Source organism: Jatropha curcas, chromosome 8 (genome assembly GCF_041381405.1).
Source record: "Jatropha curcas cultivar XTBG-Jc1 chromosome 8, XTBG_Jcur_1.0, whole genome shotgun sequence".
Lineage (NCBI taxonomy): Eukaryota > Viridiplantae > Streptophyta > Magnoliopsida > Malpighiales > Euphorbiaceae > Jatropha > Jatropha curcas.
This window is the reverse complement of record NC_143158.1, coordinates 22,017,700-22,030,329: the sequence shown is the minus strand read 5'-3', so window position 1 is coordinate 22,030,329 and position 12,630 is coordinate 22,017,700. Positions and strand designations below refer to the sequence as shown.

The 12,630-nt window shown below is 41.5% G+C and overlaps 1 long non-coding RNA gene across 1 annotated transcript; it reads right to left on the bottom strand.

The window, feature by feature from the left end:
* Positions 1-206: 206 nt before the first annotated feature.
* LOC149494336 (uncharacterized) lies at positions 207-1,901 on the bottom strand. Its single transcript, XR_016322002.1, has 3 exons — positions 1,760-1,901; positions 1,205-1,270; positions 207-356 (listed from the first exon to the last, which is right to left on the bottom strand). It is a non-coding gene; the product is annotated as an uncharacterized LOC149494336 (long non-coding RNA).
* Between the last annotated feature and the right edge of the window lie 10,729 nt (positions 1,902-12,630).

Here is a 12,630-nt window from a genome sequence, read left to right as displayed (position 1 = left end):
AAAACGGTAAGCTCATATAAATTAGGATATATATACAATAATTTCACAATCATGACCCAGTCTCAATTATCTTGAATACAATTTAATCGGGGCTTAATCACATGACGTCACATTCATAATATGGGCTACCAGTTCACATGCGCTTAATTAAACAATAAGATCATCCAAAAAAAAAAAAAAAAAAACACAAAACCCTACAACTGTGGAGTTCAACAACAATTTGAGAGTAGAATAGTGTACATATTTAATAACACAATTTAGTTAATGATAATAATAACAAAAAAAGTTATAAATTACTTTTGTAGCTCTGCGAGGAAAATTACAGAGTTTCAGTCGGTTCAGCAACTTCCTATTACCTGAGAAATTTGGACAGAGAGGGGGGTGAGTTTTGCAACTCAATAAATAATAATAAATAATACACATCACACACATTCACGCATAATGCACTCTAATATTCTAAAATGAGCATACTACAATCAATCATATGGCACAACACCAGCACCCACAAGTAATGTCACCTTCAAATAATCAAACAAGTGAAAATTAGTCAGTGGTGTCATCTAAAACCCCAAAGAGCCGTTTTCACACATGGCTCGCCCTCTCATACGTGTGCACCAGGGACACGATTCCCCATATCTGGTCGACTGGTCTAATCCTCACTTGACCAGCCCTCTCATTGTTTGTCCATTCTCTCTTTTCTTTTCCATACCAACAGGAGGCAACCCGGTCGTCTCCGTTAAATCTAGATCATCAGGCGCACACAACAGGAGGCCACCCTGCGGGCTACCATCAAATCCATATTATCAGGTGCGCCCAATAAGAGACCACCCTTTGGTTTTCCATATCATCCAGATCATATCACCAGGTGCACACGGGGTGCCAATCTCCCATACGACCAACAGTCTCGTAGACCGTCCTCACAAACCCATGGTGACCCACTTCATCCCAATTTCACACATACGAGGCACAATAATTCACAGCACAAGTAATCAAGCAATTCACTTTACATAATACACAAATTCATATCAATGCACAACCGTAAATATATAGTAACATATTATATTTATAAAATATGCATAAAATATACTGATGTTATGAAAATAATTATATATATAAAAATATTAAAATTCTGTTTATATATATATATAGTATATAAAATGCTATACAAATGCAATACTGATACGTATTATTTATTATTACTCACAGTAGTGGAAATTGAAGCTCTAACTCTGATTCTGACCGAGTGGAGCAATAGATGGGCCCGGACAATCTAAGAAATTTAAGAATACAAAGAAAGAATTTATATCAGACAAAGGACTTATTAAATTAAGGAATCAAGAAGTTGATCTAATAAACTATTTACGTATTTAATTTCTAAAAAATAAACTAATTTCTACAGAAATTTCGATAGCATCTGTCCTAAAAAATGGACTATCCACTTGCTAAAACATCAATAACTTATCATATATTTATCCAGTCCACGCAGCCCATCCATCGGGCAATCAATCAATTCAAATTTCCCATCCTCCTCCAATCACAACATTACCACACAACAAAAATTTTATAATTACAATAACATTCCATCTAAACTAGCTTAATTCACACTTTAATTCTATTAATATATCATTATCAAGGTTCCTCAATTAAATCAACACTAACAAGATATATGCTAGAATATAATCAATGCAAAAATTAATTAGCTAACCACAAATACTAAAAAAATACATTCTAAAAATAGTCCAAAATTCAATTTATATACTCAATATATTGCTGCCGGAATTTGTTTGACCGGAAATGGAAGCTACGCGTGCCGGAACGAAGAGCAGGTAAGAGCAGTGGTGTTAAGTCGACCAAAACAAGTTGTTGCGCTCATCGGAACCGCGAGCAGGTGGCGAGATCTAACTGGACAGCAGGGGTGTGGTGGCGCGACGGTGCGGTGGTGCAACGCGGTGGTGCTGCGCTCGTTCTTGGTGGGTGGAGACACGCTGAAGCAATGGCGGAGCTGTGTAGCGGCGATGGTGCGATCTGGTGGTGGAGCAGGTGGTGGTGCGATGCAGTCTTCTTTGAGCTACTGTCTCTGCTTGGTTCGAATGGAGAGAGGGGCGGAATGGCGAGCTTTGGCGGCGTCGAGCTGCAGCAGGGAGCGGAGGTGGCGCGCGAGGAGGTCCGATCTAGCTGGTGTCGAAGCTGCTGCTTCAAGCTTCGCCAGTCACAGGTGCAGAAGCGGACACAGACGCAGGCGCAGGAAAAGAAAGAAGGAAGAAAGAAGGAAGAAAGAAGAAGAAGAAGAAGAAGAAGAGTGGGAGGAGGTGGCGGTGGCAGTGTGTTGGTGGTGCAGGTGGGTCGCTGGCGATTGGGAAAATGCAAACATAGGAAGAAACTGGACTAGCGTTGGAAATATGAGGAAGGAGGGAGGGTTCTAGAAGGGTTCAGGTGGATGGGGCTGGTTTGGTTCAATTTCGATTCGATTCAGCCCAAATCTCAGTTTTTTGTTTATTTTTGATTTTCCAATTGGTTTTTGGTTCGGTTTATCACTATACTAATTATTAATTTGCATTTAAATAATTAAATACATTTTCAGGCTGTCATTTTATTAAATTTAAATGGAAAATCTTTAAAAATAAAAATTCGGATTATTTCAGTCTTCCCCCTTTATAAAAATTCGTCCTCGAATTTTAGAAATAAGCAAGATAAGGTCAGAGTATATATGAGCAATAAAGAAATATCGTATTCCACAGAGAGAAACAATTCAAAGTCGATCACTAGCAATACAACAACACTTTACATGGAAGGAAAAAGATGAGGATATTCTCTTTGCATTTCGGTTGCCACTTCCCATGTGCATTCCTCCATAGAATGATTTCTCCACAAAACTTTGACCATAGGAATCTCCTTAGATAAAAGTTTCTGAATCTGGAAATCGAGAATTCTAATTGGTGTCTCTGTCTTGTGCAGCTTTAATTCTGTCAAACAGCATCGGTCTTATTCTGAAATGAGCCAACAAATAGTTTGAAGCTGGTATTTCCAAGTTAAGGCCTTCATCAAGCATTTTATCCAATTCTTGAATTAATGGCCTTCTTTCCGCTGAAATGTGAGTTAAGCTTCCCATAGATTTTCGAAATAAAGCATCAGCCATTACATAAGCTTCCAGCCATTACCTTGTTCAGTTGCCTATAATCAATACATAGGCGAAGCGAACCGTCTTTCTTCTTCACGAAAAGGACCGGAGCACCCCAAGGTGAAGTGCATGGTCTGATGAAGCCTTTATCTAACAATTCTTGTAACTGCTCCTTTAGTTCTTTTAATTCCGCAGGTCCCATCCTATAGGGTGTTGACGCATGGTTTTATGCCTCCACCTAACCCAATGATGATATGAGGACAAAGGATAAGGTTTCACAATAAACCAGAAGTGCCTGAATCAAAAATTGAACCAAACCGCCCAAAGGAGCCTGACCCACGTTAGGGCTGCGTCACGCAGCTACTACCTGCGTGACGGCACTTCTAGCTGCGTCACGCAGCTCTAACGGGTCTGACACCTTTGGCGCGCGCCCGTGTAGTGGCTTGCACTGTTTGTATGGATACGCGGCAACTGTACGGAAAGTAAGTCGCGCCACGTAGGCTTACGGGTGCGTCACGCAGCTTATACCTGCGTGACGCGACTGCCCTGTTGCCCTAGCCATATAAATACTACATTACACAGCAAAAACGGGACTTTTTTTTAGACTTTGGCATTTTCAGTTTGCTCTCATTTTTCCTCTAAGAAAACATAATCTTCAAAGTTTAGACATCTAAAAAGACGACTAGAGCTCTTTCTCAAGAACTCCATTGAGTAAACTTGGGGTAGATCAAAGTCATAGATATTTAGATTTAAGATTAAAGAAAGATAATAGCAAAAAGATAAGAAAAAGAGGAAAAAAGAGAAAGATAATTTCATTTTTGCAAAAGAACTTGGTGATTGCGCTTCTGGAATTGTGAAAAACCACTTCTGAGTTAATCTCAGCATATGCAATCCTCAAATCTGAGGGTTAGGTAACGATTCTAACTCTATCCTTTCTATTTTTATTTATTTCTAGCATTTTATTTCTTAAAAATCTCATTTTTGTATTGATTAATTGGTTTACCATTGACAAAACGTAAGTTTACCCATTATTGAACTTTTCTGGGTTTGTTCTAACCACTTTGGACCAAAAAGAAACGTAAAAAGAACTAGTTTGAAAGGTAGTTGCGGACCAGAGCAGCCGCGTCACGCAGCTACTATCTGCGTGATGCGACTGTTCATGTCCAAAAGCCCCTGACCTGGATTAGATCTCTTGCGTGACGCAGCTGTTTACGACTCATTTTTCATGTTTGTTTCTATATCTGTATCTAATATTTTGCTTTAAATAAATAACCCATATACCTAAAGATTTTAATAATGTCACGAACAGTGTCGTCGCGTAGCTAATAGTTGCGTCACGCGGCTGTTCTTCATAGGATACCTGCGTGACGCGACTGTTCTTAAATCCAGAATAAAGGCAATAGTTGCGCCACGCGACTGTTCTTCCATAGAACACCCGCGTGACGCGACTGCCTCCCAGTTCCAGTTTATTTCTATTATTTTGCTTAGTTTCATTTAGTTAAATAAATTTTCAAGCTCAATCCGAGAAATAGACAATCAGGGGTAAACTGAGTCTTAATCAAACTAAACCAATTAATCATTGATGATCATGGGATTTTTAGAATTTGTTTGTTCATTGTTTATCATTAATTACATATTATTACAATCGGTTTGTGGCCCGCCTTCAACCATAAGGCAAGAGCGGGTCTTTTATTTTATTTGATACGCATTATGGATGAATGATGGATGATATGATTTATTTGTGATGAATGCAATGAATGGACCTATTTGGGACGGTTGATTAATTTTCCACTTAGGAACTCGGTTCGATTTATTCGGGTTGGGTTTAAATAATTAGCTTTTCTAAAATAAAATCAAATTAGAGATTGTAGGTTAAAAGAGGCCGGTTTTTTCCAGGCGTCGGCTTCCAATGGGCCGACGTACCCAATTCCCTTACCTAGAACCTCATTGGTTCGCCTGACCAGTCTTTTTAAAATAATCAGCCTTAAATAAAAATGGGTTTAGAATGGAGTCATTTTATAAATTAAAATTGGAAACGGTCCCATTGCCGAAATAATGGGTGGCGACTAAAAATAATTTATAAGACCGATTTATCGGCATCGCATATCCAAAAAGATTTTTTACCACCTTTTTCCAAAAACAAACAACATTGATTTTCTCCGGGGGAAAACAGTTTGGCGACTTCACTGGGGACTTTGCACCCATTAATCCCCGGTTATTTTTAATAAATTAATGGTTGCAATTAGGAATTGACTCTAAAAGCCTACTATTTCTAAATAAAAATTTGGTTAGAAAAGCCGATGGAAAATATTTAATCGTCCATATATGTTTAATTGCTTTCCTTTTTATTTTCTAGGATATTTGCATTCATTTGCATTCCTTGCTTCTCACCTCATTCTACCCATACTACCCTTCGGTACTGGTGTTAAGTTTGACGGTGGATCTAGCCTAAACCATGCGATTTAGGTGCATCCACCCGAGAATTAACATTACTACCAACCGCAAGCCTAGTACCTTAAAGGTGCGTCAAAAGGAGTAGGCCCAACAAAGCCCGAATCCTGTTTGCGGAACCCAGACTTTGTTAAACCCAATAAGACTAAAGCCAATGCATATAGTTGAAAGCCTTAGTTACTTCCCCTAAGGTGCACCCGATTCTGTGTGCTGTTGTTATGCCACATTCATTTCCGAGAGTTTATATCGTCAATCTCAAAACCCCCTGTTGGTTGTCGAGATTAGACCAGTTCCTAGGAAACAGATGTCGGAATTTATACCAATGGAATCCGTGTGTGGGAGAAATAAGGTTGGAAGGCATGCATTTCCCAACTCCCGTTTCCCTGTGTGATATAAACTGTACATATGTTGTGACATTCATGCACCATGTAACACTTTCCTTTTCAGCCACGCATTAATAAGAGCTAATGCTCGGTATGGACATTTGATCTTGATTTTGAGACCGGATCTCGAATTCGTTATGAATAATATAATGCAATCACTTATAGCGAACTAATACCCAAAAGAAAAGGGAGTTATAAGGGGGTTGCAGTTCCTTTGTATTTCAACATTCCTCGCATTATCTGAAAATAAGTGAGAGATTATAAAATTCTGTAACAAAATAACAGAAAATCCTGCTTGGGACCATATGTTCCAAGGCAAAAAGTAAGGATACAAAAAAAATAATAAACAAAAGAAAAATCCCGTTCGGAAATTCTTTCATTCCGAGGCAAAAGTTAAGGATTCGAGAGAAAATTGTCAACCGTAAATCCAAAAGGAACGATTGACGACAGATAATGCTTGAAATGTTCAAATACAAAATAAGTTATTAATGCATTATTCACATCGAATTTTCGATCCGGTCGTTGAAATCGAAATCTTATTTCCATATCGGTTTTAGCGCATTAGAAATACATTCTCCATCCTATGTGCTCTCATTTTCACATGCATACATGCAGGACCCTCTGTAATTCAGAATTTTTCTTGTCAGAATTGATCCTTCCCGGGAGACCACTTTGAGAGTTTGGCATCGGCATCCTGGTCAGCGTTTAATCAGAACATCCCCAATCCCCGAATTTGCTCCAGTCAACTCCGTGAATCAGTCCAGTTCATCAGACTCAGAACCCGACTCAGATCCAGTAGAAATGGCGGATAACACAGAAAATGAGATCGGATTTTCTGAAGCTCAGATAAGGACCATTGCCCAGATTGTGGCTGCGGCTCTTGCTCAAGACAGGGCCCAAAATCAGAATACTCCCCCTTCGGGTAGCCAACCTGTGGCTGAAGAGAGACCGATCCCGGAACCTGTGTCGAGTAATCAGGCTTCCGCGGGAAACACTGTCCCGGTTGAGAATGATATGCTCAAGCAACTCGCCGATCTGAAAGAAAGGTTCGACAAGATGGCGGCAGTTAAGGAGAAAGACCCGGCCACCAATTTTCACATAACTGAGTATGTCCTACACCCGACCAGCTCGACCTCTTTCAAGACCTTCAAGCATTCCATATTTGAAGGGGATAATGATCCTCGTTCTCATTTGTCTGAATTTCTCCGAGTATCCCAAATGAACCGGTATAACGAGGAAGATGTTTTGCGAGCATTCCCGCAAACACTACATAAGGATTACCGGAGGTGGTATGACGGTTTAGACGAGGGGGTTCAGAAGGATTGGATCAAACTGCAGACAGCTTTTCTCAAACATTTCAAGACTGAAGAGAGCGATGAGTTCAGTCTGCGTGATTTGGAGAGTTTGAGACAAGGAAAGGACGAAAGCTTTTCTGATTACTACAGAAGATGGAGGACCAAGCTGTATAGAGTTCAGACAAGGCCTAAGGACAAAGAGTTGATCAGAATCTTTAGCAGGAGTTTATTACCCTTTTTCAAGGAAAGGATGTTGACTCAACCTCTCACTGATTTTTCTTTGGTTCAAAGCGCCGGTTTAAACATCGAGGAATTGTATAAGGAAGAAAAGAAGAAGAACAGAGGGTTTGGTAATTACCGAACTTCTTACGGTGACAGAGGTGCCGGAAGCAGTAATCAGAATCAGTCAGGAGCCAGTAATGCAGTGATAGGTGCAGTTAATGAGAGAACTAGGAGAGAGTTCACTGATTTAGGAAGGCCTTTGAGCACAGTATTGAGATCCTGTATCAAGAACAGGGTGTTGTCGAAGCTGCCAGTCGATCCGACTAAGCCCGTACGAGGGAGGTATATGGATCGAAACTGTGATTACCATCAGTGCAAAGGGCATTCGACTGATGAATGTTTCAAATTGAGGCACGATATTCAAGATTTGATTGACAGTGGAAAAATTACCAAGCCTTCGGAAAAGAACAAGCCAAGCACTAAGAACAATCCGCTTCCCCAATATCAGTACAATTACCCGCCTCGTAAGTCTCAGTCGGGTGGATCGGTCAATGCGATCGGGAGCGGATTACCAGAAGAAGTGGTATTAGCCGAAGCGGAATGGGAAGAGCGGATGTGCGCCATGTTGAACATATGGGACGACTGTAGCAGTGATGAGGAAGAGAAGGTGCCACTGAAGATCGAAATTGAGAAAAGTATCACTGTGAAGGTAGGCGACGTGCCGGAAGATGAGGATGAGCAACTCCAGCTCGCCATTCAAAAGAGTTTAGCCGATCAAGAAGAACAATGGTATTACAGTAGTGAGGAAGAAGTGAATGAGGTAGGTGTGCAGAGCTTAACCCGCAGTGGGCGAGTGTACAATCCCGAGAGCAGTATGCAGGCTAAGGGAAAAGAGATTGTTGTTGATGGAACAAAGAAGAAAATGACAGAGAAAGGCGTGGAGAATCCGAAGGAGAAAAAGAATGAAGAAGAGATAGCTAAAGGACAGAAGAAGGCTGTCGAAGTGGGAGAAACCAGTCAGAACAAGACGCTTAATGGGGTCACTGCCAATTCGGTGCTGAGTCAATTACAGAGAACCAGGGCAGACATTTCCATATGGGATTTGCTGATAGCATCTAAAGAGCACAGAGAAGCTTTACTTGAAGCTATGACTTTCGTCAGAGTGCCGGCTCGGATTCAAAGTGTTGACATGATCAATGTGCTACAGCGAAGGATAGGCGAAGTCACTTTCTTTGACTCAGACCTCCCACCAGAGGGAAGAAACCACTGTAAGCCACTCTACATTCAAATTGCCGTCAATGGACGAGATACTAGGAATGTGATGGTGGATAATGGGTCTGCACTGTGTGTTTGTCCGTTAAAAATGCTGTCCAAGTTTAAGATCGAAGAGTCAGAGCTTGAGCCATCAAACATGGTGGTCAAGGCTTATGATAACACTATGCGGAATGCAAAAGGGACCTTCAAAGCAAAGATATCCACAGGGGCAGTTGAAAGTTGGGTAGATGTGGTTGTGCTTGACATCTTGGCCAACTACGCTCTTTTGTTAGGAAGGCCGTGGCTCCATCCTCTAGGTGCGGTTCCATCCACTCTGCATAGAAAAGTAAAAATCCCATGGGGTACAGACGTGGTAACCATTAACGCACAGGAGGATCTGAATGTGGTTGCAGTAGAAGGGCTAGAACTGGCAGTACCGTTATCAGGCTTCCAAGTGGCAGTGATTAATGCATCCATCGCCAAGAACAAGAGTGTAGTAAACAGCATGAGTCCTTTTTCTAGAAAGATGATGAAGAAGATGAATTGGCAGTACGGCAAAGGTTTGGGCCGGGAGTTGCAAGGAAGGTTTGAGCCTCTTTCATCAGCATCCGGGCAGCAAGACAAACGTGGACTGGGGTATTCTGAAAATAGAAAGAAGGAAAAATATGAGATTCGATCTCCGGTCAGAGGGTCAAATATGAATCAGATTTTCTTTGTTCCACAAGCTGAAGGGGAATTTTAGAGCAGAGGAAAAACCTATCCCGGTTTGGAGATATTTATGACCGATTATGAGGAGAAACTGGTCAAGTCGCCCGAACCTTCTTTGGAACAGCTGGTGGATGGAACTGAGTTCATGGTATGCATGACAGAAGCAAGTACTGAATCTGATTGGTCGAAGAAGATATCAGAGTTTGAAAACTTCTTGGGGATTGGGGATGAAGCTTCCAAGTCAGTGCAAGAGCAGAAGGCCAAGGCACGGATCCTCCAGTCTGTTCTAGCTGCTGAAGATGCCGGAGAGGCAGAGAGGAAGGCAAAGAAGACGATAGAGCATGGAGAGGCCAAGAAAGAAGCTATTCCGGCGGAGGAAGAAGAAGGCACAGATGCCGACGAAGTGATCCAGGCAATAAAAGATACTTGTAATGAATGTGTTGAACAGGCAGTTAATCCTGTATTTTGCTTTTCTGATGCTTGTTTTGAGAGCAATATGGATGGTTTTCCTCTTTTATTTCAATCAATGGAAGTGAACTTTGACTATTTGTTTTCTTGTTTTCCTGATTGTCATGTTCATGGCATTGATTATACCACTCGCATATTTGACATAAACGCATTGCATAATTTCGCATTTAATTTAAGCACCGCCGAAGATCCTAAAATGATTGAAATCGGATCAGACTTTAAAACTGAGCTCAGACAGGATCTTCAAGAATGTATCAAAAGAAACTCAGAGGTATTTGCCTGGAGCTACGCGGACATGCCGGGGATCGACAGATCGATAGCAGAGCACTTCATTCCTACTGATCCGAGTATTAAGCCAGTGAAGCAGAAAAGGAGAAGGGTCAGACCAGAATGGCAGGATAAGATCAAAGCCGAAGTCCAGAAGCAGCTGGATGCAGGATTCTTAGAGGTGGTACACTATCCGGAATGGTTGGCAAATATAGTCCCCGTGCTGAAGAAAGATGGCAGGATAAGGGTCTGTGTCGACTACAGGGATTTGAACAAAGCCTCGCCTAAGGATGACTTTCCACTTCCACACATAGATGTTTTGATAGACAGTGCTGCCGGAATGGGATGTTATTCTATCATGGATGGGTTTTCCGGATATAATCAGATATTGATGGCCTTAGTGGATAAGCATAAGACCGCTTTCACCACAGACTTCGGAACATTTTGCTACAAAGTGATGCCATTTGGACTAAAGAATGCTGGGGCAACATATCAGAGGATGGCTACTACGTTATTTCATGATATGATCCATAAAGGATTGGAAGTGTATGTAGATGACATGGTGATCATGACAAAAACACAGGAAGAACATGCAAAAATGTTGGAGAAATTCTTCGCAAGAGTCAAATAGTACAATTTGAGACTTAATCCCAAGAAGTGTGTATTTGGAGTGACGAAGGGAAAATTGTTAGGTTTTGTGGTAGGACCTAACGGAATTGAGGTTGATCCGGACAAAATAAAAGCCATTCATGATATGGAGCCGCCAAGAACAGAACGGCAGGTGAGAAGCTTCCTGGGTAAGATTCAGTACATCAGCAGGTTCATTTCGAGGTTATCCATCACCTGTGCTCCGATCTTCAAATTACTGAAAAAGAATCAGCCAGTCAAGTGGAATGAAGATTGCCAGAAACCCTTCGACCATATAAAGAAGTACTTGATGAATCCACCGGTGCTCAGTTCGCTAAGACCAGGAGAATCTTTGATCTTGTACCTATCCATAGAAGATGCAGGAGTGGGAGCGATGTTGGTACAGCCGGATGCCGCTGGAGTAGAGAAAGCCATTTACTACATCAGTAAGAAACTATTGCCTATCGAAGAGAAATACAATCTGATTGAGAAGACATGCATGGCAGTAGTGTGGTCGATAAAGAAATTAAGGCCGTATTTCGATTCCTTCAAGGTCACTTTTGTCTCCAAGATTGATCCATTGAAGTATTTGCAAAGGACGCCTACTCTAGAGGGACGGTTGTCTAAATGGTTGATTCATATGTCTAGTGTGGATGCGGAGTTCGTAACGAAAAAGACGGTCAAAGGTCGAGCTGTGGCGGAATTTCTAGCAGAAAACCCTGTGACAGACGACGAATCTTGGGAATTGGAGTTTCCGGATGAGCATTTGCTGAATATTGACACAGGAGCTTGGAGATTATACTTTGATGGATCAGCCAACAGAAATGGAGCTGGGGCTGGTATTGTCATAGAAGCACCTAATGGCGAAGTCACAACCATGTGCAAGAGACTATTGTTCCCAGTCACTAACAACATGGCAGAATATGAAGCGTGCATCATGGGAATGGAAGCTCTTCTTGCGACTGGCGCTAAGGAGGTCGAAGTAATAGGAGATTCTTTACTGGTTATTGAGCACGCCAACGAGAGATGGAAGGTAGAAGAAGAAAGATTGAAACCCTATGTTGAGTATTTGTTGAAAAAGGCAGCACTATTTGACAAGATCACTTTTACTCGCATAGGAAGAACCTATAACAGAATTCCAGACGCCTTGGCAAACTTAGCATCGGCTTGGCAGGATATAAGCAAAGTTCCGAAGAAGCCATTTATCATTACCACAGCCAATATCCCGTGCTATCAAGAACATTATGTGAATCAGGTGGAGCCGGAGGAAGAACCCTGGTTTATGGATATTCTGAGGTATATGAAAAACGGTACTTTTTCTGATGATGCGACGAAAGAAGACCGTGCTGTCTTAAGGAAAATGGCGCTACACTACATCCTAGCCGATGGTGAACTCTATAAGAAAACCTGGGATGGAGTGTTGTTGCGATGTGTGAGCGAGACAGAAGGAGAGGACATAATGAGAAAAGTTCATGAAGGAGTCTGTGGTACTCATCTAAGCGGTATGAGTTTAGCAAGAAAGATCATGAGGCAAGGTTATTTTTGGATGAAAATGGAAGACGATTGTGTCCAATATGTGCGCCGTTGCAAAGCTTGTCAATATCATGACAATAGAAGCCACTTACCTGCTGTTGAACTCCATCCAACAACTCCTTCATGGCCTTTTTCTACATGGGGCATAGACGTCATCGGTAAAATTTCACCTGTAGCATCCAATGGTCATCAGTATATATTGGTTGCAGTTGACTACTTCTCTAGATGGATCGAAGCTCAGTCTTACAGAATTTTAACTGCCAAACATGTGGCCAAGTTTATCGAACAGAACATTTTCTGTCGC